Consider the following 26749-nt stretch of genomic DNA (forward strand, 5'->3'; position numbering starts at 1 on the left):
ATAAGTGTATATCAGAAAGGGAAAAAATGTAAACTCTCCCAGCAGAGGTCAAAGTTTACATCCTGAGGGCTGCTGAGAAATGGCCAAAGATACAATATGATGTAACCCAGGAAAATTGACACAAGTGTAGACTACATGAAAATCTGTATATAATGTGGGGGAAGAAACGATGAACAAAGTAATACGTACATGTTTACTATCACTACCGAAGTTAAACTGGCAAGCCAGGACAGAAAGGCCCAGGACCAGGAGTGACGAGTTGGTGCTTTAAGTTCACAGGAATTTTTCCTACAAAACAGTGATACTCCAAAGTATGTTCCCAGACCAGCAGCATCCGTAAGTCCTAGGAGCATGTTAGAAATGCAAATGCTCGCTCCCCACCCCAGACCTACTGAATCAGAAACCTGGGGGCTGGGGTCCAGGTTTCTGTGTTGTAACAAGCCCTCCAGGTGATTCTGATGCACGCTAAAGTTTAAGAACTACTGCTTAAAGAAAACATGTGAAGGCACAGATAAAACCTAATTCACTTTCAACACCGCAAATATTTCCTGAGCAGCCACTAAGTGCCAAGAATCATGGAGGTGATCAATAAGTACTTGTTGAATCTAGTGACTTCCTAGTTAGTAGAAAGGAAATGCCACTTAACCTGGGGAGAGAGCTGTACTAGACGTCTTCTAAAGGCTTCTCTCCACACAGCGCTGTCATCAGCACACGTTTACTGTGTGATCCGGAAGCTCAGGTCCCCGCAAGCTCAGGGCCCCGCAAGCTCAGGGCCCCGCCAAGTGCTACAGATACGGCGCGCTCCGGGGTCGCGCAGGCCCCTGCGGAGGGCAAGGATATCTGCGCGCCCCCGCTCTTATCCAGCCTGCGCTCCAGCCCCGGACGCCTGCGCCTCGGAGCCGACAGACCACCTAGGCTGAGGAGGTCTAGGTGAGCCGTCTACTGCCTCCCTCCAGCTCCAGCTCTACCTACACGCAGGACTGCGCCACGCTTCCGCCCACTGGTGAGCCAGGCTGGAGAGTCGCCGCAGAGGGGATGGGGCACTGCCAGTCACCCGAGTCACGTGGCCGCGCGCCGGGCCCCGGGTGATAAGGTCACCGGCCTAGGGTTCCCTCCCGGCTGGAGGCCCCAGCAGAGGCGGGCGCCCGGCGCGTCCATACTGGCTTACCCGCGCCCCGCGGCCGTGGCAGCCCGGGTTTTGCGCGGGCCTCCGAGGAGCTGCCCCTACTCACCCCGTGGGAAACAGAGACGCGGCTCCCGGCTTCCAGCAGCAGCCTGGTGGCGGGAGTTCGCGGGGAACTTTGCTTGCCGCCACCCCCGGATTGCTCTTAGTGAAGCCGGGGCGCCGCGCGGCCTGCCGGGAGTTGTAGTTCTTCTTGGTTCCCTAAGCCGTGGGGACAAGGGCCAAAGAACAACCGCGGTCGCCCTGGACCGCTCCACCTAGGGAGGCAGAGGGGTCGCAGACACTTGACCTGTCAGATAGCCTGTTTCTTTGCCTGCGCTGCGGCCAGGAGCCTTCCTGAAAACTTATTTTCAAGAAGCTATCCAAATTGGTCATAGATTTATGTTCAGTAGGAGGATGGAGTCGTGGGTTTGTGTATTAACAACAGGCAAAGAAGAATTTTACAGACAGTTGCTGAATAGTAAGAAAGTGCTGATCGATCTTAGTCATTTTGTCCCCCATTCATTCATTGACCTCTATTTACTGAATGTTTGTTTATAAGATGTACTTTGGAGACAATTATCAGACCTTCATTCCTTCTATAAACATCTCTTGAGCTACTTCGTGGGGGAACAGAGATGGGGTGGAAGATTCATCTATCAATTCAATGCAATTCTAATAAATTTTCCAACAGGATTTTCTCTGGACGTTTACAAGCTAAGCTAAAATTTGTATGGAAAAACAAAGGACAAAGCAGAGCCTAAACACTCTTGAAGAAGAGTAACATGTTTCAAGGACTTATCCTTACATATATCAACATTTATTATGAAGCTATAAAAATTAAGACTATGGGATATTAGTATAGGGATAGGCAGAGAGGGAAAATGAAACAGCCTAGAGAGCCCAAAACCAATCCAGGCACATGTGGAATCTTGATCTATGACAGAGCTGGCAAATGAGCTGAACCAACTGGTTATCTGTTGGGCCCTAACACAAAAAATTAATTCCAAATAGATTAAAGAATTTAAAAGGAAAAAGTAAAATCAGAACTTTTGAAGGAAAATTTCCTACTATCTCAGGGAAGGGTTTATTAAATGACATCAGCAAAACGGTATAGAAAACTTTGACAAATTTGGATTACGTTAAAGTTAAGAACTTTCCCATCAAAAGGCATGAAGAAAAAAGACAAGCCACTAACTGGGAGAAGACACTTGCAGTACAGGGCTACAGTACAGAGCTAGCAGTACTATAGAGTTGCATAATACAGCTGCCACCACCTCGAGTTTGCAATGTATAGGTGTTAAGATTAAAAAAATGAAAAATTTCCGGGCTTCCCTGGTGGTGCAACGGTTAAGAATCCAGCTGCCAATGCAGGGGACATGGGTTCGAGCCCTGGTCCGGGAAGATCCCACGTGCCGCGGAGCCACTAAGCCCATGCGCCGCAACTACTGAGCCTGTGCTCTTAGAGCCCATGAGCCACAACTACTGAGCCCACGTGCCACAACTACTGAAGCCCATGCACCTAGAGCCCATGCTCCACAACTAGAGAAGCCACTGCAATGAGAAGTCCGCACAACGCAGGGAAGAGTAGCCCCCACTCGCCACAACTAGAGAAAGCCCACGCACAGCAATGAAGACACAATGCAGCCAAAAATAAATTAATTAATTTTAAAAAAAAAGGAATAATTTCCAAGTGGTGTGATTACTGTTAGAATAGAGGTATGAACAAAGTGGTATAGGAACATAAACAAGGGAGCATTAATTTTGCCCAGGAGATTTTGAAATGCTTTGTAAACTAAGACATGACTTATAGGCTGAGAATCAAAGGTTGAACAGGGGCTCCCCGGGAGAAGGGTGTTGGGGAGCAGACCAGGCATAGGAAAATTCATAGAAAAAAGCATAAAGATGAAGAATACAGTAAAAGACATAAAGACATTTAAACTAAAATGGAAAATTTTAAACCACAGAGAAAATATATTAAAAACTTAATATGGTTGCTCTAATTGGACGTTAACTTTAACTATGAAATCGTTACCAGCAGGCTAGCAGCTAACCCTCAGGAACGGGAATGGGGGATGTGGGGCTGGCGTACTTTCAGTTTATACTGTACCCTTTTGTAATATTTGAATTTTTTACAGTGGATGTATGTATAACTTTTATAATTAAAATTTAATAGTTTAAAATTTTTTTAATTTTTAATTTAGCAGGTTTCCAGTTCAACATGGTATATTTAGTATACCCATTTAAATCCACGCCTGCCTAAAATCCCATGAAAATGACAGGAAAGGAATAAAAAAGGCATAAACCTCAAAAGGAACAAGAAAGGAGACAACAGCAGATAGAAAAAATTTAAAAATATATGTGGGAGGCTCCAAAGCAGATAGGCAAGTGAGGGGCTTTTAAACAAGCTAGTGCCTGAGCCCCAGCCCCAGAAATTCTAATTTTGGAGTCTGGGCCTCTGTAATTCCTACGAAGTTGCCATGGTGATTTTAATGGGCAGTTTAGTGGACAGGCTCTGTCAAGAAGACAGTTCATATAGTGAAAAGTGGGTAGACTGAGAGCAGTGTAGAGTTCTAGCCCCTGCAGAATCACTTGGAGAGCTTTAACAATCCTCCTGGGACACACCCTGGAGCTCTTAAATCCATTTTCCAGGGACAGAACCCAGATAGAAGGATTTTGCAGAGCTCCCCAGAGGATTTCCATGCACAGCCAAGGTTAAACACCACGGATTCACACAATCTTGTTTGAACTGTGTGACTTAAAGCAAGTTTTCTCACTTAGCAGAGCTTTCATTTTCGTCTTAATAAAATGGTGGTTTCCTTCTTGATAAAAGATATGAACTATCATCTGTCCTGCTTACCTCAGAGGTTCTTGTGAGGATCAAGTGAGATGGTGTTTGTGCTTTGGAAACTGAATAGTGCTGTACAGATGTGTCCCATCACACTTAGAAGAAAATACAGATTCTATACCCAGCCCTCCCTTCTGCCCATGGCTGTTACCACTCCCTCTGTCTCCAGCCTTTGTTTCCCACCCATCTCCCCCAGCTCACACCACTCTAGTCACACCAGCTTCCTTTTTCTTCCTCAACCTGCCAATCTGCCTGCTCCCTTGAGGCCCTTACACTTGCTGTTCCCCCATAATTTCAAAGGTCTGCTCTGTCACAGCAATCTGTTCTCTCTTTCATCATCACCCCTCCAGAGAGGCCATCCCTGATTACCCTTATCTAACCACCACCACCCCTCCACATTCCCTGAGACACATTCTATCCCCTTACACTGCTTTATTTATTAAAGTACTCATCAATACTAAAAATTATATCATTCATTTGTTTAAGATGGCTTTTATCTGTCTCCTCCACTAGAATATAAGCTCCATGAGAGCATGGATTTAGATCCATGGTGCCTAGAACAGTGCCTGCCACACAGTAGGTGCTAAGGATATAATGGTGAATAAAACGGGCAAGGTCCTTGCCCTCACAGAGTGTCATCTGCCTGAGGTGGAGAAAGAGGAGACAGACAATAGACGTGCAAAGAAGTAACAGGATAGTTGCATGATGTAATAAACTCTGTGAAGGAAGGAAGCAGGGGGGTGTGGTAAAGAGTAACTGGACAGAGGCCATTGATTGCGTCTTTGGAGAGAGTAGTCACACAAGGCCTCTTTGAGGAAGCTGCACCCAAATGGATGAGCACATCAGCCATGGGGAAGGTGAGGAAGCATGTTCCAAGCAGGGGGAACAGCAAGCCCAGGGGTAGGAAAGAGCTTGGTATGTTTGAGGAACAGGAAGGAACCCAGTGTGACTGAGCAGAGAGAATGGTGTGGGAGGAAGTAGGAGAAGCAGGCAGGGGCCTTTGGAGGTCTCATCAGTTTGGATTTTAGTCCAAGTGCACTAGGAGGCCATTGAAGGGATTTAAATTGAGAGGGGACATGACCAGCGAAGCTAAATAGAAAATGCACTGAGCAACCAAAGCCATTAAGGAAAGCAACTAACTCATTCCAGTTACATTTCTGGGACAGCAAGGCCTGGGTTTGCTACATTGAGTGTTTAGAATGCTGTCCAAGAGAGGTTTTCATTCAGGGTGCTGTGTGGCTTATCCCAGAGGTGGACCATCTGGGAGAAAGCATCACACAGCCAACCAGAGGAAAAGCAAGAGAAACCAAGGTACAAAGTTCTTCCTTAAGGCAACAAGGAAAAAGCACAGCAGAGGAAGTAATAAGGGAACTGTGTTCTAGGCAGGGGGAGAAGGCTTAGGGCCTGTGGTAAAGGAAGCAGGAAAGCTGCATTGGCTCCCAGCAGCATCCCAAAGGGGAGCAATGCCCCACAGGAGTCCATCCACAGAAGCAGAAGCAGAAGGAAGCATGGGCTAGAGGCCCGAAGCTGGTGTTAGCACCTGCCCAGGACAGAATGTTCCAGCAGGACAAAGGAAGTCAACTCAGACCCAGGGCCAGAAGGTCAGGGTCCAGCTACCCCAGAGGGCAGTTTAGTGTTTGCCAGAGGATCCGCAGCCCAATCCATATGCCAATCCAGGTACATCTGTGTAGTAGAGCGGAAGGGCAGAAACCTGCTTGGCCTGCCCCATGAGGTGGTCAGACGGGCCTGGACTTGATGGAAGCCTAAAGGGATTTTTTTTTTAGTATCTGGGAGGAAGTAAATCAAGATGAGTAATCTGGAATTAATTTCCAACCTGGGGGCTGGAGTGATATGGAGAACAGGGATTTCTTATCTGCCTCTGACTGACTGAGAAATCCCACAAAAGGCACATCACCCAGGCCCTTCAGGCTTCTTTTGTTTTCCAAATTTATTGAAATCTAATTGACATACCCTTCAATTTTCTTATCTGTCATAAGGGAAAAGAAAAATTCCTTGTGAAAAATAGCTGATATATCTCAGTAAGGGTAAAAAAACCATATAAATTCTTAACCAGAATTGCAAATCTATTTATTGGAATATATATATATATTTCCCATATATATTTATATATTCTAATAAATATTATATATACATATATATGCTATCATTTATCAAGCACTCATTGCCAGATGCTAGTCTAAGTGCTTTAAGTATGTACGTTTTCTCATATAATCCTCATGATATATGAGATACATATCACTATTATCCCCATTTTATAGTTGAACAAACTGAGGCACAGAGAGTTAAGCAACTTGTCCAAGGTCATGCCGAAGGGCAGAGCTGGGCTTCCAACCCATGAGTCTAACTCCAGAGCCCACACTCTGGAATGGGCAGCCCACTATGATCACAGATGTATTTAGAGAGGGAATCATTTGAGGCAAATGTCTGGGGCCAAAGTAAAATATACCCTGAGGTCTTTGAGCAGTTTTAACAGGAAATAGGCAAGCTGGCTCAGCAGTAATCCTTTATTACCAACGATTAATTGACCACAGTTCTCAAATTAAGAGGCATGATGGACTGGGAGCTGGGGAGCTGGGGAGCTGTGTTCCAGTCCTGCCTATGCTACTAATTAGCAGCTGACCTGGGACCTGTCATTTTACATCCCTGGGATTCAGGATCCTCTTTTGTAAAGGAATTCTATGGGCAGAACTCTAAGGACTCTTCCATCGTTCACATTCCACGATTCTTTTTTTTTTTTTTAAGTTTAATTTATTTATTTGTTTATTTATTTATTTATGGCTGTGTTGGGTCTTCATTTCTGTGCGAGGGCTTTCTCTAGTTGTGGCAAGTGGGGGCCACTCTTCATCGCGGTGCGCGGGCCTCTCACTATCGCGGCCTCTCTTGTTGCGGAGCACAGGCTCCGGATGCGCAGGCTCAGTAATTGTGGCTCACGGGCCCAGTTGCTCCGCGGCATGTGGGATCCTCCCAGACCAGGGCTCGAACCCGTGTCCCCTGCATTGGCAGGCAGATTGTCAACCACTGCGCCACCAGGGAAGCCCCTCCACGATTCTTTGAGTCTGTAAGCACTGTCCTACCCCTAGAGACTGACACGGAGGGCAGGCTTGAGTAAGCCCCTGTGCTGAATATGCTCTGTATCCTCCCCAAGGTCCTCTCTCCACCCTTCTCTGCCCTGCTCCATGCCCAGGAGGCTGACCAGTACAGGCTGCATCCCTGAGACTCCCCTGCCCTCTGTCTTCTAGTTGAGCTTGGCCAGTGGTAAGCGTGAGTAGGAGGCAGGGAGGCCAAAGAAGAGAGAGACCCCGATGTCTGCACACACACACACACACACACACACACACACACACACACACACACACACACACACACACACACACACACACCCCTTCCACATGTGCTCCCAGCCTTCCTGTCTGTGTTCTGGCAGTGGCTGGGTTCCTCTCTTGCCACAGCTCCTGTTGGAGACCTCTGCCCTAGCCCCAGCTCCCACTGGGCTACAGGAGCACCACTCCCACACCACACCCCTTTAGACTTAGGGATGACAATGACTTCCTGCTCTGCTGGTGCCCAGCTGCTTCCCGTTAACTTCCCACACCTCCTCTAAGCAGGCCATCCGTTCAGTTCTCTGGATTTAAACCCTTGAATGTGCCATCTGTTTCCCATAGGACCCTGACTGCTGCAGCCCCTGGGAGTGGGGTGGCTTTCTTCCTTGTCATTGCCACCATCTCTCCATGTGTCATAAATCAACATAGGAATCCCAGACCTCCTTTCAGAGTCCTACAGGCATCCTCACCAAGTCAGAGGGCCTAGAAATAGGCACTTTCAGGGTGAGGGGGCAGGATTCCCCAATTCTCCTATGGTGGTGGGAGCATCAGTACCAATGTTCTATTAGCCAAAGTCTATAAAAAACTCTTGGGCTCTTTTGAGAGAGGTGACATGGAGTCAGACAGACCTGCGTTGGAATCCGGGCTCAGACTCACTGGGTTTGAACCCTGGCTCAGCTACTAACAGGCTGTGAGACCTTCCTGTGCCTTAGAATCCTCATCTGTAAATTGAGGAAAATAACATTTGCCTCTCAGCCTTGCTGCAAGGATTGAATATGATAATCTATGCAAAGGTTTTGTACAATGCCTGGCACATTCTAAATAGATGCTCAGTAAATGTTAATTCCCTTTCTCTATTAGGCAACTAGGAGGAAGAGAGGTGAAGCCATGAAAACAATTAGATGGGTTAAAGTGGCTTCTCGAGAAATACCATACCAACTCCTTCAGTTCTCCAATGGGATAGCCAGGGGCTGATATGGCAATGGACCAAGGCAGGGGAAGGAAAAAAAAAAAGAACAACTCCTCGGAAACCAGGCTTTTGTCAAAAAAAAAAACAAAACACAACTGCAGCAAGCAATTAGGGAACAATAGCTAAATACTTTCTATAATTAGAGAGAGAAAGCATCGGCAAGTGATCAGAGTGCCTTTCTCTGCACTGACCCTCTTCACCCAAAGAATATCTTGGCTCACATGATATGGAGACTGGGGATCTTTGTGGTTTTTTTAGTTTACTTGAGAAATTTAATCTCACACCACCCTTCTGTTGCCAAAAAAGGAGGACAGCAGAGGCAGCGAGGACCCTCTCATCAGAAGGAAAGGCGATTGGAAATGTGACTCATGTCTAGGACTAATTCAATCCTGAAAGAGGAGACGATATTACAGCTTTGCCTGGGGGTTCCTGACACCCTGGGCCTACCCTGCTCGTGGGGCAGGTGGGTGGGTTGGAATTTCTGTAGGAAGAGGAGACAGATGGGTTTTGACATCCACCTAGCCTGCTCCTTTTGCTAAAATCTGGGGGGCAGCAAATCCTTACTTTTTTTTTTTAATATTTATTTATTTATTTATTTGGCTGTGCCGGGTCTTAGTTGTGGCATGCAAGATCTTTTAGTTGTGGCATGCAGGATCTTGTTCCCTGACCAGGCATCGAACCTGGGCCCCCTGCATTGGAAACTTGGAGTCTTAACCACTGGACTACCAGGGAAGTCCCGGAGCGCACAGTTCTTTTTTTTAATTTTTTTAATTTATTTATTTATTTTTGGTTATTTTGGGTCTTCGTTGCTGCGCACGGGCTTTCTCAATCGTTGCGGTGTGGGGGCTTCTCATTGCGGTGGCTTCTCTTGCTGCAGAGCACGGGCTCTAGGCACGTGGGCTTCAGTAGCTGTGGCATACAGGCTCAGTAGTTGTGGCGCACGGGCTTAGTTGCTCCGCAGCATGTGGGATCTTTCCAGACCAGGGCTCGAACCCGTGTCCCCAGCATTGGCAGGTGAATTCTTAACCACCGCGCTACCAGGGAAGTCCAAATCCTTACTTTTTAAACGATGGATATTCCAGACAAAAGCAAAGGAGAGGATATTTCCACAAACATTTGTGCTAGAGAACTGATCTCTTGGTCTTGACAGAAGGACCAAGCTGGCTTCCTCACCCAGAATCTCTATGCCTTCCCAGGCACTGCTATTCTCCCAAGCCCCCAGGTTCTAACCCAAGTCATCCTTTTTCCTTCATTCTTCTCAACCCCTCATCACGAACTCAGCCTCTTGACACTTCCTTCTATAACCCTTCCCATCTTTCTCTTCCTCCCCATTCCTATCACCACAAGCATTGTCAAGCTCCCCACACATCCCATGACTAGACTTCCACAGACTTCCGTCCAGTACCCCTTCCTCCAGACTCCTCCCCCTCAAAGACTTTCCAAGAAACACCACCTAAGGCACTGCATTCACAATGCCATTCTGTATACCCAGACTTTCTAAACTATGGTACAAGTGGCCCTGGTGGTAGATAATTTTAGGTGGTGTGGTACACACAGTGTTCTGCCCAGGTCCCCTTGAGCAGGCCAGTATGCCCATCACTCAGCTGCTGTGAATGTTGGCTGCTAACAGCTCACAGCTGCCTCAATCTCCAGAAAATTGATGGGCTGAAGGGAGCTGCCTCACCGTGAAATGTCTGGAAGGTTACATCCTCACACATTCCTACATCATGTTTTCAAGAAAATATCCTGTTTCTTGAATGATGGGGTGTGACAAACCGTTTCTTTGGAAGAAAACCAGGTCAGTCTAGGAAAATCTAGGACACCTGCAATTCCAGTCTGTGAGAGGCCATGGAGACCTAGTTGTCTCCCACTCCCTGCCTGGAAGGAACAGTTGTTGGGGCGTCTACCATGACCCAGGTACCGAGCCACTATTAAGCACCACACCTTGTTTTGAGAATACTGATGTAAATAAGATGATGTCCCTGCCCCACTGAGAAGTCCATAGTTCAGTAGTAGACACAGATTTTTTTTTTAATTTTACAATCAGTTTTAAAAGTGCCATATAGATAAATGTGTAAAGTAATACTGGGGGAGGGGCGAGCTCCTCTGCTCCTGCTACAACGGAGCACAGTGAAGTTCAGGATTCAGCAGCTGAGTTCCAGGGTGGACTCTTCCGCTTACTTGCTGAGAGACCCCAGGCAAGTCACTGATGGTATCTGCTGGCAAAAAAAAGAGCAATTAACATGCCCTTTAGAAGCCCAGAAGGATATACACCAACTTCATGGAAATTGGATTATAGAATTGCAGGTGGTTTTTATTTTCTTCTATTTGCTTTTCTACATTTAAAATTTTCCACAGAGAATAAAATCTTTCTGAAATCAGAAAAAGAGAAACACTAAATTTTTTTTAATGTGGTTCTCAGAAATAAGCTCCAGGGTGCAATCTTTTGAGGTATATACCCTCCTCCCCATACTTTATCTGCCTGTCTATCTATCTGGAAGGACTCCTCAAAGGGTAGTTTTTATGACTCATTCCAGATCAGGGGATGGAAATGTGTAAGATGATCCTGGAATATCTTGTCATACCAGAAAGCATGGAAGTTATCAGACTACTGGGGTTGGGTCAAAAGGATTCAGAAGTCAACATGAAGAGCCTCCCACTTGCTAAAGGTGGGACAATTTGATCAATTGGCTAAAATCATCAATGGATTGAAGCACATCAAATATGTTTAACTCCATAAAGTTTACAACGATACCCCCCCACCAAAAAGTCACCTCTGAAGAATACTAGGAAACCACTTAATTATTTTAAAAGGTGGTCAATAAAGAGAAAGAAATGAGCATCCATTCTCTCTTCCCTTTGTGATCTGTGCCAAAGGGTAGTCAAATAGTTGATGAAGGGAAAATTCTCTTTTACAGAATATTTTAACTAATAAATGGAAAAGGAATGATTGAACATCACCAATTTGCAATTACTAATGATTTATGGTGTAGCAATGATCATAAATGGCTGCTAACATCACAGGAAACACAAGGAGACTTTGGATCTTCCTAATAAAAGTAAACACTACCGGGGCTTCCCTGGTGGCGCAGTGGTTGAGAGTCTGCCTGCCAATGCAGGGGACACGGGTTCGAGCCCTGGTCTGGGAAGATCCCACGTGCCGCGGAGCAGCTGGGCCCGTGAGCCACAATTACTGAGCCTGCGTGTCTGGAGCCTGTGCTCCGCAACAAGAGAGGCCGCGATAGTGAGAGGCCCGCGCACCGCGATGAAGAGTGGCCCCCACGTGCCACAACTAGAGAAAGCCCTCGCACAGAAACGAAGACCCAACACAGCCATAAATAAATAAATAAACAAATACTTTAAAAAAAAAAAAAGAAGTAAACACTACTATCTGTGAAGTTACTTTATCCCTCCCCCCACCGCACCGCAAAAATAAAGCAAAACAAAACCCTGAATCCAACCAGGCCTTTATATCTAATTAAACATTTACAGGAAACAGAGGAGGAACAACATCACAAAGATAGAAAGTAGAGGTTATAGGAAACTCTACAAGGCAAATGACCTAGTTTCTTCAACAAAATATTGCATAAAAAATAAATAAATAAAAGAGATGGAGGGGGAACCTATAAGTAAAAGAGAAATGATGTTACTGAACTCAGGTTCAGCTGCTCACCACTAGAAAATCAGTACTGGAGAGTGCCGGTAGAAACGGAAAACGTTGCTTTTAGTCAGAAAGCTGGCAATCTGGGGAGAAGGCAGACTCGCGTCCCAAAACTAACTCTGAAGATTCTGCTTGCCCATGAAAGTTTTTAAAGGGAAAAGGGGAAGTAATCTCAGTTAATCATTGAGTTAGGGGATCAGACGTAGCCATCTCCCACTGTGTGCAGGCTTGTCAACTCCTTGCGACCTTTCTTTAGATGCTACCTCGTTCACACAGTTTATTCGCGAGATTACTGACGGGGAAGCTGGGGAAGAGATCTGGTCATCTGTTAATTACTTATTCTTCATTTCTACTTCTTTGATCTATGGAAAGAACTAACAGGTTAGGGAAGGTATTTTGTGATCAAAAGATTGGAAAGGTGTGCTTGGGCTGGAGATGAGTAGAGCCTGATGGTGCCTGGTTTGAGGTTAGTTACAATATAGCTTTGCTAAAGTTATAAAACAAAAGGGGTCTCCTGCAGAGAGCTCTTTCCTGCCAAAAGCTGCTTGTAAATCCCCACTTGTCAGAACATCATTCCACTTCTATGGGATTATGGGTGAAGGTCTGTCTTCTTTTACTTTGTCATGCTAACATAGGGCGCCCTATTCTCAGAGTGGAAGATGTTGACATGGGTCTGTAGCCTCTCTTGGCTGACAATTTTAGTTGCCTGCTTACGTATATGGCCAGAACAAGCTACAATTATTTTGATGCCCACAAAGATATAGATTATTATGAGCAACAGTGTTAATCCCATTCTCTTAAGGCCAGTTCTTGGAATTGTGCTAGCCATAGATTCAGTACTGCTCAAGATGGAGCAGCTTAAGTCATGGCTGCAGTCTGGTCATCCCTCTGGTGGCAGTTATAGTATCTGTAAAACAACTCAGATGCTGAAAGATTCTGTGACTCTATTGTCCTGATCGTTAACTGCTTGAGCCTGCTCTTTTGTGACACAGGGAGGCCTGGGAGACTTCAGTTTTTCTACAAACAAGAGGCAGGGGACATGGAGGGGCCTTTGTACCTGGAGGGGCCCTGCAGGATTCTGCTCAGTTCCATGAGATATATCAACCAATGACAAGGGATAAAACTTACTTGGATCTCAATTCAGGTAAGCAAAACTGTGTGTGTGTGTGTGTGTGTGTGTGTGTGTGTGTGTGTGTGTGTGTGTGTGTAAAGCAAAACCAAGAACACATTAAAAAAAACATGTAAAGCCTAATTTTAAGACAATCAGGGAAATTCAAACACTGGATATTTGATGATATCAAGGAATTATTTTTTTAAATTTAGGCATGACAATGGTACTGTGGTTGTGGTTTTTAAACAGGAGTCTGTCTTTTAGAGAAACATAATGAAAGTTTTACAAATGAAATATAATGTTTGAGATTTGCATCAAAATAATCCGGGAGAGGGAATAGGAAAGGGTATATGATAGGCAAGATTGGCCCTGTGTTGAAAATTGTTAAAGTCGGTGGTGTATTCATCAGTTTCACTTTTCTGTGCTCTCTATTTTTGAATATCTTTGAAATTTTCATCAATAATATATTCTGGAAGTTCACAGCTAAAACTTGAAACTTTCAGAAAAGTAAAAGAAGAAAACTTATATTATCCATAATCTCAGCCTGCAGAGATAATCACTACTATCATTTTACAGTATATTCTTCTTGACTTTTAAATAATATATAAAATAGAAATCCTGCTGTGAATATTGTTTTGTAATATGCTTCTTTCACTTAAGATAGCATTTTTTCTTTCCATTAAAGACTCTAAAACATTATTCTTAATAGCTGCAATAGTGTTTTAGTTCCTAACATTTATTTAATGAAAGCTCTATTTTTACTGTTAAAAATTATTCTGCTATAAACATCCTTGAAAATCTTTCTTTGGGGGCACCGCTTATTTTTAAAAAGTAGAATTAGTGTTTAAAAGACAATAAACATTTTCAGGTATTTAATACATTTAATACATTTAATTTAATACCAAACCACTCTCTAGGAAGGTTATCCACTTAATGTCCTACCAATAGTGAGGTAGAATTCCCCTTTGCCCCAAATCTTACTCTTCTGGAAGAATTTAATTTTCCCTATTTAATAAAAAACTCTAAGTCAAAAGAGCAATTGATAAGTGTGTTGGAGCCAGACCTTTGAATCCTATTAACTGTGTGACATTGGGAGAGTTACTTAACATCTGTGGTCCTGGGAAAAGAACAGCACTGGGAGGTCATAACCATTGAATAATGTCATAAATGTAATGGTATATTGTCTGTAAATTTCCTAGCCACCATGCCTGGCTTGGCAGAAGTTAGCTATAACTATCATCATTATCATTATTATTGTTATTACATACTACCTTCCTATAGAATAAAATTCATATTTTTGTAACAGCTGTTTTCCTTTTCATGAAGAGGCCTTTTTACTTGTTCCTGCATTCAAGTCTGTATTTAAGATAGCTTATGGATAAGTTAGGATGCCTTTGGTTGCATCCAAAAAAAAGCCCAAGTTAAGCCAATAGAGCTGCAGCACCCAGAGGTACGAAGGATTCAGAAAACGTGGCCTGACTGTCCTCAATGATTCCCTTGGTTCTGCCCATCTCTGACTGTTGTTTTCAACCCCATACTGATGTCGCTAGAAAAAGGCAGCTGTCAAATAAAAGAGACACAACTATATCTACATGCTTCTTTGTTCCCTTCCAGCTGGAAAAAGAAAAAACCCCTGCCCCCTACCCTCCAGTTAGATCTTGAGATGTATACTGATTGAGAAAACTGTTTTTGTTTTATTTAGTTTTCAGTTTGTGTGTGTGTGTGTGTGTGTGTGAGTGTGTGTGTGTGTGGAACTTGATAAGCAGATTCTCAAGGTAAAGGGCCAAGATGTAACGCACTATTGAATAAGGAGAACAAGCTGAGAGGACTTGCTGAAACAGGAACAGAATAAGGAGCCCCCAAGCAGACCTACACATATGGTTACTTGCTACCTGACAGACGTGGCCTGCAGAGCAGTGAGAAAAGAACAGATTTTTTAATAAATGGTGCTGATAAAATTGAGTATCCATGTAGAAAAAAATTGAAATTGCACTTGTATCTCACCTCATACACAATAGTCAATTCCAGGTGGAATTGACCTAAGTGTAAAAGGGAAAACTATAAAGCTTTTACAAGATAGTACAGGAAAGCATATTGAAGACCTTGAGACAGGGAAGAATTTCTTAAACAAGACATGAAAAGCACTACCATTATAGAAAAGATTCATAAATTTGCTTACTTAAGAATTAAAATTTTCTATTCATCAAAAGATACCATTGTTAGAGCAAAAAGACAAGCAGAGTAATAGAAAATACTTGCAATACTACAAAACAGACTCACAGACATAGAGCACAGACTTATTGTTGTCAAGGAGGTGGCGGGGGTGAGGGGATTGAGAGTTTGGGGTCAGCAGAGGCAAACTATTATATAGAGAATGGACAAACAGCAAGGTCCTACTGTATACCACTGGGAACTAGATTCAGTATCCTGTTATAAACCATAATGGAACAGAATATGAAAAAGAATGTAAATATATGTATAACTGAATCACTTTGCTGTACAGCAAAAATTAACACAACATTGTAAATCAACTATACTTCAATAAAATAAATTTTTAAAAAATACTTGCAATAGACAAAGCACTAGTTTCCAAACCACGTGAAGAATTCTCACAAATCGACGAGAAAAAAACTTATCAACCAGTAAGAAATGGACAAGAAACTTGAACAGGATCTTCATAAAAGAGTAAATCAAAGACACTCCCCTCATCAGTAAGCATGGAAATGCAAATTAAAATCAATGCCATCGTTACATACCAGATGTAAAATTTTACATGATGAGTATATCAAGTGTTGGAGGTGGGAATGTAAACTGAATCACAAACTTTGGAAAAGAGTTTGGCATTATCTGGAAATAGGAAGATCCACATACCCTGTGACTCAGCAATCTACTCCTAAGTGTGTACCCTAGAGAAACTGATGGGCAAATACCCAAAGTTGCACTATTCATTAATTACACCAAATTGGAAACAGCTCAAATGTTCATCAACAGGAGAGCAAAGTCTTGGACAAGCTTGCCATTACCCTCTCTAATAAAAATTAATTAATTAATAATAGCTAATCTTTTTATGAGGTATGGTTGAATAATAGCTAATCTTATTGGGCACTTACCATGTGCTAAATACTGTTCTAGGGTTTTAATATATAAACAATCATGAAAAATACTAATACAGAATTTACTATGTGCCAGGTACTGTTCTAAATAGGCTTCATATATTTAATTATTTTATCTTCACACTTAACCTATGAAGGAGTCCCTGTAAGCAGCTTTTGGCAGGAAAAAGCTCTTTGCAGGAAGGAGCTCTCTGCAGGAGGCACCCTTTTGTCTTGTCACTAACCTTAAGTCAGGTACCCCCATGCTCTACTCATCTCTGGCGCTAGCACACCTTTCAAATCTTCCAATCACGCAATACCTTGCCTAACTTGTCGGTTCTTTCCGTAGATCGAGGAAGTAGAAATGAAGAATAAGTAATTAACAGATGACCAGATCTCTTCCCCAGCTTCCCCGCGAATACACTGTGTGAACAAGATAGCATCTAAAGAAAGATTGCCGGGAGTCGACAAGTCTGCACACAAGCCTGCACAGAGTGGGAGATGGCTATGAGTCCAATCCCCTATCTCAGTGATTAACGAGATTACGTCCCCTTTTCCCTTTAAAAACTTTCATGGCCAAGCAGAATCTTCGGAGGTGTTTTTGTGGGACACTGAGTCCACCATTTCCGCAGATTGCTGGCATTCTGATTAAAAGCACCTTTCCTTTCTACCAACATTTGTCTCTCTCTCTCTCGAGTATTAATTTTTCCAGCGGCAAGCAGCTGGACCTGATTCAGTAACAATGCAATTATTATCCTCATTTTTCAAATGAGGAAATTGAGGCCAGGAAGTTAACTAACTTGCTCAAGATCACACAACCGTTAGTGGTAAAGTTGGGAGTCTGCCTTCATGGAGCATAAGTAGAAAAGGGTCTAAAGCAGAACCTTAAGAAAAGCCAGCAGATAAGGAGTTAATGCATAAAGAGAGGCTAAGGAATCTTTTTACAAGACAAGGGGAGAGAGACAAAAGTCCCTTGTGGCTTCTATTTATCTCAGAGGGAGTGTGAGGAAACTTGGAGCAGAGATTTTTTTTAGTATCAGCTTTACTGAGATGTAATTCCACATACCATAAAATTCACCTTCTCAAAGTGTACAATTCAGGGACTTCCCTGGGGGTCCAGTGGTAAAGAATCTGCCTTCCAATGCAGGGGACGCAGGTTCGATCCCTGGTCAGGCAACTAAGATCCCACATGGTGTGGGGCAACTAAGCCCGCGTGCCACAAACTACAGAGCCCAGGCGCTCTGGACCCCACGTGCCACAACTACAGAGAAGCCCTCGCCACAACGAAGAACCCACGTGCCGCAACAATAAAACAACATCCCGCATGCCACAACTAAGACCTGATGCAGCCAAAAAATAAAAATAAATAAATCTGCTAGCAAAATAAAGTAAGACTAATATAGGATTTAAAAAGAAGTGTACAATTCAGTGGGCTTTAACAGAGTTGTACAACCATCACCACTATCTAATGTTAGGACTTTTTTAAGACTCCAAAAAGAAACCTGTACCCAGTACCAGTCACTTCTCCTTCCCAGTCTCCCCTTCCTGTCCTCCCACCCTGGCCCTAAGCCCCTGGCAACCGCTAATCTACATTCTATACGGATAGGCCTATTCTGGACATTTCATATACGTAGAATCATATAATATCTAGTCTTTTGTGGCTGGCTTCTTTCATTTAGCATAATGTTTTCAAGATTCATGTATGATGTATCACCTATGGGTACTTCATTCCTTCTTACTGCCGAAGAATATTCTGTTGTATGAATATATGTAACACATTTTGTTTACCCACTCATCAGTTGATGGACATTTGGGTTGTTTCCACATTTTGGCTATTATGAATAATGCTGCTATGAACACTTTGTACAAGTTTCAATGTGAACATATATTTTCATTTCTCTTGGGTATACACCTAGGAGTGGAATTTCTGGGTCATATGGTAACTCTATGTTTAACATTTTGAGGAACTGCCGGACTGTATTCCAAAGCGACTGCATCACTTTACATTCCCACCAACAATGTATGAGAGTTTCAGTTTCTCTACATCCTCTCTGGTACTTGTTGTCTGCCTTTTTTGATTATAGCCATCCTCGTGGGTGTGGAGTGGTATCATATTGTGGTTTGGAGCAAATTTATCTTTTTTTTTTTTGACCACACTGCACGGCTTACAGGGTCTCAGTTCTCAGTTCCCTGACCAGGGACTGAACCCAGGCCACAGTGGTGAAAGCCCCGAATCCTAACCACTAGGCCACCAGGGAACTCCCTGGAGCAAATTTCTTGACAGTAGGTTGAACTTCACCTTGAATATTCTCTTCCATCCTCAGCTTTCACCCAGCCTTTGCCAAGTCTCTCAGACCCCTCGTAAGAAAGGGCTCCCGATGCCCTCAAAAAATAAAAATAAAAAAATTCTCAGTCTACCCACTATGAAGAACATTATTTTTCCTATGGGCTGAGCCTGAGCCCGACCCTGACCCTGTCCATTCAGACAGGTTTCCATTCTCATGTTGAAAGGAGCTAGATTCCTTCTCTCTCCGCTTTTCTAGATTCTCCCAGAAATACTCTCACCTCACCTCTGGAGGCTTCTCTTTACTGCCCTGGGAGGAATTTAACTTGCTTTTGTCAGGAACAGCATTTAGGGTGGTTATTTTGTAAGGGGATATAAATTCTACCTGCCACACGAACTCTGACTTCTATTATTTAAACACTAAAATATTCTCAGCCCCTCATCTGAAGAAATAGCCCTATATTATTGTTGGTGTATAACTGGGTGATGGGTATAAAGACTTCTTCTATTAGGAGCCTCTGTTGATGGGATTTTGACAGGTGGTCCCCAAGGGTATATGTGTGTCTGGTGAGTCAAGGAGAACCTCGGGATATGCATGCAGCTAGTATATGGAGCCAGGAAGTCTCAGCCATCAATCAGCTGGGTTCAGTCATCTTTTCTCTCCCAGTGATGAGAGAGCCAGAGACTCCACTTGCCCCTGGGATGGGGTCTGGGTAGAAAGTTAAAGGCAGGTGAATAGATCAAAGAACAGACAGGCTGTTGCTGCTACGTCTGAGCCCTTTCCCATGCTGTTCCGTCTGCTCAAACAGCTCCCCGACTCCACCCCCCACCCAAACCTCTGACACTGTCCTTCTGGGTCTCACCTACTAATGGCACGTGGTCTTGGAAGCATCCTCTGAAGCCCCAGGCTCTGCCAAGTGCCTTTCTTTTGTACTTCCAAAGCATCTGGGGCTTACCTCCAGACCACACTGTGATGAGGTTACCTCTTTTTACCAGGGGTTGCAAACTCAAATGCCTACAGAGGCCAGAAAGATGAGAAAAATAAGTGAAGCAGGTCAGACAAGATAATAATCCTGGCTTTTAAACGAAAACAAAAATTTCATCTGTTTTTCTTAAATCACACAGTTCCCTTGATTTACCTTTTGTTTTCTGTCAAGAGCATCATAGGTACATGAAGCATGTCACTTCCTTTACTAAAGAAAACAGTGCAGGGACTTCCCTGGTGGTCCAGTGGTTAAGACTCCATGCTCCAACTGCAGGGGGAACGGGTTCAATCCCTGGTCAGGGAACTAAGATCCAGCATGCACATGGCACGGCCAAAAAAAACGAAAAGAAAACAGTGCACAACTGCAACCGTGAATGGCTGCTGACCCCCTCAGATACAAGAGGGAGTGGTGGGGACTGTGGCCCACATTCCCACATTGGCAAACTGCCTCCTAGATGATTGCTGCCATGTGAGAATATAGGCCCAGTATTGCCAGCTCTACTAGCTTTCCAAAGCTGGAAATACAGATTTTTATTAAAGTCTCCCAATTTTTAAATGTCTGCAACTAATTCAAAAGTTTTGAAGCATGTGTGGACCAACAGAACACTTCTGAAGGCCAGATTCAGCCCCCAAGCCCCAGATCTACAAACCCCCTGGTCTTTAGGACTCAGACTGTGCAGTATTTAACTCCAAGTCCCCCCAGATTAGCACAGGGTCCGGTACAGAGAAAGCACTTGATATGTTTTTGAAGGAAAACACCTGATATTCATTTAGTACTCACTGGACCAAGCACTTATGCACTTTATTATCTCATAGCATCCTCAAAGCTTTATGAGGTAGGTAGACTTGCTAAAGGTTATAGAACTAGGAAGCAAGGGAGGCAGGACTCAAACTCAGGTCTGTCTGACTCCAAATTTTTAGAAAGGTACCCTCTTCCACTTGGGAGCCAGTATGGAATAGTGGTTAAGAACATATTTGGGAGGTTTAAGTCACTTTGCAGATTTGTCACTTTCCATTTGTCGTCTTGGGCAACTTACATAACATCTCTAAGCCTCCATTTCCCAATCTGTAAAATGGGGACAAATAAGAGTTAACTACTCTTAGGGCTGTTGTAAGAGTCAAATGAAATAAATAGATACAGAGGAGCTCATCAACACACAATAACTATTCTTATTGCCCCCGTATTTTCCCCCTTAGGGTTACTAAATCATAGCCATCCACGCCCACATCAGCTCCTTAGTACACAAACAGGCATATTTTAGTGGGATATCTTGTTACAAGACAAGAGAAAAGACAAGGAAGTAATGTAAGGAGTCACTTCAGGTATCAGATGGCTGCCTTCTGAGCCAGCAGCACACTTGATAGGAATGAAAACGATCAAAATAAATGACAGTGCTCAGGGCAAGGGGCAAATTGTTCTCCTGCCAGGCTGTTCAATAGCAAAAGGAATAGTTATCTTGGGTCTAAAGCTTCATCCCCACTGGAGCCTTGTGTTTCAAATCCCCTTGAGGTTAGAGCCAACTTTCAAAAAGAATAATTAAATCTGGAAAGAAATGGGGTCAGCAGGTCTCGCAGTGCTTTCAATCAGGAAGTCTCAGAGCTGGAGGAGGGAAGTAGCTGCCAGCAAAGCTGCTTTCCTCCATATCAACCCAAAGAACTGCTCATTCCCAGGAAGAAGACATAGGAGCCCATCTCACCACATACAAGTTGACCTTAACTTTGTCATCTACAGTCAAAAAATTGATTCTATTCATAAATTGATGCATCTCAGAACACTTTTGACTTGCTTAATAAAACAATTACAGTTACATTTAGTAATCATATAAAAACAGACTGTATTCATGATAACAAAGAAATGAAATACCTAACAATCGATATCCTGAGAGATGTGTACAATCTATGTAAAGAAAACTTCAGTATGTTATTGGAAGAGATGAAAGATGATTTTAATACATCAAAGTCTAAACACTGTTCCTGAGATATAAAATTGTAAGGATATCAGCTCTCAAAGTTAATTTATGGTCAACTCAATGACAATCAATATTCCTACAGACTTTTTAAAAAGAACTCAACAAAATAATTCTAAATTTCATTTGGAAAAAAAAATGAATGGAGGGATAGCATACTTTTATTCACTTATTTATTCATTTTATTAATTTTGCATTTTGACTTTGCTTTTACAGCTTTATTGAGATATATTTCACATTTCATAAAATTCACCTTTTCAAAATGTACAGATCAGTGGTTTTTAGTATATTCATAGAGTTGTGTCAACATCAGCACTCTATAATTTTTCCTTTTTTTTTCTTTTTTTTTTTGGCCTGAGCCCTTGGCAGTGAAAGCACAGAGTCCTAATGACTAGACCACCAGGGAATTCCCTATAATTTTTCAATATTCAAAAAAAAAAACCCCACTTTATGACATTGACATTTTGAAGACTCCAGGCCAGTTGTCCTGTAAAATGTCTCATATTCTGGATTTTTCTGATTGCTTCCTCATGCTATTCAACCAATACCTCTATCTCCTGAATTTCTTGTGAGGTCAAAGTTAGATCTAGCTTGATCAGGTAATTTAGGAACATCCTGTCAGAAGCACCTAATATCAAATTGTCCCTCGATCCAGATTTCTCCACTATAAAGGTACATTTTTTCTTTTGCAGTTAATAAGTAATCTGTGAGTCTAGCCTTTTAAACTGTGCTTCAGTACAAATCAGTACTTTGATTTAAAAAAATTTTTTTAAGATTGTGAAGGCATATGAAAGGCTTCTAAAAAGGTAGGACAGTGCTACTTTTCACCAGGGAATGAATATAAATAAATAAAGCAGCAATAACTAAAGCATAATGGCATCAGAGCATAAAATACTGGCATTGCAATAAATAAAAACATGCATCATACAGGAGAATAGAATGTTAGTTGGAAGGTACCCTAGAAATAAAATTGAGTTTAACTGCCTCACTTTACAAATGCAAAACCTGAAGCTCAAGAAGCTTAATAAATGTTGTTAAGGCCAATTAAATTAAGTCCAGAAAATAATAATAATTTTTTGAGTACTTACTCTATCCTGGATATTATTCCAGTACTTTATGTGATTAAATTAATTAATGAGTTCATTTAATTATCCCAACAGCTTTATGAGATTAGATTATAATTACTTTCCCCATTTTTTTGGCCAGCAAGAAATTTAGACAGAAGTTAAGTGACTTGCCCTAATTCCCTAGTAAATTAGGGAGCTGGGATGGGAACCCAGGAAAGCTGACTCCAGAATCTGTGTGTTTAAGAGCTCCACGCTTCTACCTCACAAGTTATGTCACTGTGGCTATGGGGCCACAGCTAGTTAGGAATCAGATTAGGCCCTCTGAGGATGAATTCCTCCCTCTATCTGGAATCCCAAGAGTGGAGTCAGTTGACTGTTCCTCGTAATCTGGAGCATCGCCAATTCTAGCCTACACTGGGCAGTCTATTATGAGCAGGCAGCTGCTACTTACCTGTGATAATAAGGGAAGAATGCTACAAGCACGATCCAGCACAGCTGAACACAAGCCCCCTCCCCACAAAACTGAATAAAGTACTTGGCCTTGGGGTATAATATCATGTTACTTTTTCAGTAGATTTGCCTTCTTAATTATGTTTCGCTAAGATTGCTATTAAGGTCAGTTGCTATTCTCTATACACCCCACGGACGGCAAGGGACCACAAATGGTAGAAATGCTTCACATGGATATGCCTCTGAAAAATGAGACTGGATTGTAAAAGCTCTTCTCCACCCCTTTCTTTCAATCCTACATCCCAGATCTTGATCTATATCTTACTGATTTCCCATGTTAATTATTTTAACCTTTTCCTCAGCGGGCTCCTTTGTCTCTCATCACCATAGAAAACCATTCTGCCTTAAGAATTGTCTTCCTTGCCAGTTTCTTTGACCCAGGCCCTCTGTTTATGTCCTCCTTCAGCTCCAAGTCACCTGCTGAATTAAATCTAAGCTTCTTGATCTTGGCTTTGGGACCTTCTCTAATTTGCCCCTCTTTTATTCTCTTTTAAGAAATAATACATTCCTGGAGCAGAGGTTAAAGCAGATCACTGTCAGCCAAAATATTAACAGAAATAACTAATATATTTACACAGTACTTTAGATTTGAGTAAAACATATTCACCTACATTACCTCAATTAAGTCTCACAATCACTCTGTGATATATATGTAAAGCAGGTAACAAGATCAGCATTTTAAGTTTGATAAAATTGGGGGCCAAAGAAGTAGTGTCTTGACCATGATAACACAGCTTACCAGTGAAGCTATAGCTTGAATTTATATCTTCAGACTCCCAGATCACGCTTGGTACATTATACAATACAATCAATAATCCTGCATTTACCAAAATATTTTTTGTCTTTTGGCTTATATCCTGTGGCAGGCAGAATTCTAAGATCTCTCCCATGATCCTCTCCCCACACCCAGCTCTGTGTACATGCCCTGGGGCTGTGAATATGATGAGATATCAGTCCCCTGATTGTGTTATGTTTATATGGCAAAGTTGATTTTAAAATAAGGAGATTATCTGGGGGAGCCTGACCTAATCTATGGGTCCTATAAAAGCAAAAAGACTTTTCTCTGGCTGATAGCAGAGGAGAAAGTCAGAGAGATGTGCTCCATCCGGCCTGGAAGAAAGCAAACAGCCATGATGTGAACTGACCACAGGGGTCATGTGGGAAGGACCTGAGAGCGGCGTGTAGGAGGTGAGGGTGATCCTCACCAACAGCACACAACAAAACAGGGACCTCAGTCCTACAACTGCAACAACTCGAATGAGCTTAGAAATGGATTTTTCACCAGAGCCTCAGCCTGAAGAGAATTCAGTCCAGTCAACATCTGATTTCAGCTTTATGATACCCGCAGCAGAGAACCCATTCATGCTGTGCCAGCCTTCTGACCTACAGAAATGTGAGTTCATCAATGGGTGTTGTTTCAAGCCACTAAGTTTGGGATAACTTGTTATACAGCAATAGAAAACAAATACATCTAATATTCCCTTACTCTTCTTAAAAACAAAAAAACAAAAAAACACGTTTTCTGAAATCACTTCTATGGGCCTAGGAACCCAAGATGTGCTCTGAATCACAGCAAGTGTAGAGTAAACGTTGCTGATGCAGAATGAGGCTAAGTAGGCCCTTCTAACAGTATGGTAGTAAGAACTGGACCAGGCATTTTTTTAATTTTATTTTTTTAATTGTCATACAGTAAAACTGACTTTTTGGGTGTACGGTTCTATGAATTTTAGCACATGTATAGTTGCATGTAACCACCATCACAGTCAGGACACAGAACAATTCCATCACCCCCCAAAATTGCCTTGTAGAGGGTCACATCTTTCCCCTACCCCTCATCCCTGGCAACCACTGATCCGTTCTCTGTCACTATAGTTTTATCTTTTGAAGAATGTCATAAATAAAATTACATAACATGTAATCTTTTGAGACTGGCTTATTTCACTCATCATGATGCCTTTGAGATTCACTTCAGTTGTTGTATGTATCAGTAGTCCCTGAAATGGCATATTTTTAAACCTCTTTATGTCGAAGTTTAAAAACTAGAGAAAAGTACCAACAATCAAAGGATGTTGACACTAGAAGGGATGTTTGCTATTACCTGGGCCTATGCTGTTCTTTCACAAATGAGGAATCTGAAATAGAGTGAGGGTTGAGGACTTGCCCAAAATTGTATGGGCACAAGTGAATGGTGAGAGAGGTTCAATCTCCCTTGCAGTCACATAACCCATCAAAATCTATAAAGTGTAGTAAATGTTAAGACTGGGGGAAGTTCGACAGAGAAATTAAAACCTTTACAGACATGCAAAAGCTAAGAGAATTCAGCACCACCAAACCAGCTTTACAACAAATGCTAAAGGAACTTCCCTTGGCAGGAAACACAAGATAAGGAAAAGAACTACAATAACAAACCCAAAACAATTAAGAAAATGGTAACAGGAACATACATATCGATAACTACCTTAAATGTAAATGGATTAAATGCTCCAACTAAAAGACATAGACTGGCAGAATGAACACAAAGACAAGACCCACATATATGCTGTCTACAAGAGACCCACTTCAGACCTAGGGACACATACAGACTGAAAGTGAGGGAATGGAAAAAGATATTCCATGCAAATGGAAATCAAAAGAAAGCTGGAGTAGCAATTCTCATATCAGACAAAATAGACTTTAAAATAAAGACTATTACAAGAGACAAAGAAGGGCACTACATAATGATCAACGGATCAATCCAAGAAGAAGATATAACAATTGTAAATATTTATGCACCCAACATAAGAGCACCTCAATACATAAAGCAAATGCTAACAGCCATAAAAGGGAAAATTGACAGTAACACAATTATAGTAGGGGACTTTAACACCCAACTTTCACCTATGGACAGATCATCCAAAATGAAAATAAATAAGGAAACAGAAGCTTTAAATGACACAATAGACCAGATAGATTTAATTGATATTTATAGGACATTCCATCCAAAAACAACAGAATACACTTTCTTCTCAAGTGCTCATGGAACATTCTCCAGGATAGATCATACTTTAGGTCACAAATCAAGCCTTGGTAAATTTAAGAAAATTGAAATCTTATCAAGTATCTTTTCCGACCACAACGCTATGAGACTAGATATCAATTACAGGAAAAAATCTGTAAAAACTACAAACACATGGAGGCTAAACAACACACTACTTAATAACCAAGAGATCACTGAAGAAATCAAAGAGGAAATCAAAAACTACTTAGAAACAAATGACAATGAAAACACGATGACCCAAAACCTATGGGATGCAGCAAAAGCAGTTCTAAGAGGGAAGTTTATAGCAATACAATCCTACCTCAAGAAACAAGAAACTTCTCAAATAAACAACCTAACCTTACACCTAAAGGAATTAGAGAAAGAAGAACAAAAAAAACCCCAAAGTTAGCAGAAAGAAAGAAATCATAAAGATCAGATCAGAAATAAATGAAAAAGAAATGAGGGAAACAATAGCAAAGATCAATAAAACTAAAAGCTGGTTCTCTGAGAAGATAAACAAAATTGATAAACCATTAGCCAGACTCATCAAGAAAAAAAGGGAGAAAACCCAAATCAACAGAATTAGAAATGAAAAAGGAGAAGTAACAACTGACCCTGCAGAAATACAAAGGATCATGAGAGATTACTACAAGCAACTCTATGCCAATAAAATGGACAACCTGCAAGAAATGGACAACTTCTTACAAAAGCACAACCTTCCGAGACTGAACC

General features: G+C 42.2%; 1 protein-coding gene and 1 long non-coding RNA gene across 9 annotated transcripts in view; both read right to left on the reverse strand.

The window, feature by feature from the left end:
• Positions 1-2497, reverse strand: part of ADCK1 (aarF domain containing kinase 1) — a 119696-nt gene extending 117199 nt beyond the window's left edge. For 2 of the 8 annotated variants that reach the window (XM_082451354.1, XM_082451356.1), the window contains exon 1: positions 1233-2496. The gene's annotated coding sequence lies outside the window, so the exon portion shown is untranslated. Of the gene's footprint in view, positions 1-1232 lie in introns of all 8 variants that reach the window. The other 6 variants (XM_082451355.1, XM_082451358.1, XM_082451357.1 and 3 more) reach the window with 4 other exon arrangements.
• A 339-nt stretch (positions 2498-2836) lies between these two features.
• Positions 2837-9121, reverse strand: LOC309655813. Its single transcript, XR_014261017.1, has 2 exons — positions 7388-9121; positions 2837-7337 (listed from the first exon to the last, which is right to left on the reverse strand). It is a non-coding gene; the product is annotated as an uncharacterized lncRNA (long non-coding RNA).
• Between the last annotated feature and the right edge of the window lie 17628 nt (positions 9122-26749).

The sequence above is a fragment of the Balaenoptera physalus genome, assembly GCF_965194825.1.
Source record: "Balaenoptera physalus genome assembly, chromosome: 2".
NCBI classification, from domain to species: Eukaryota; Metazoa; Chordata; class Mammalia; order Artiodactyla; family Balaenopteridae; genus Balaenoptera; species Balaenoptera physalus.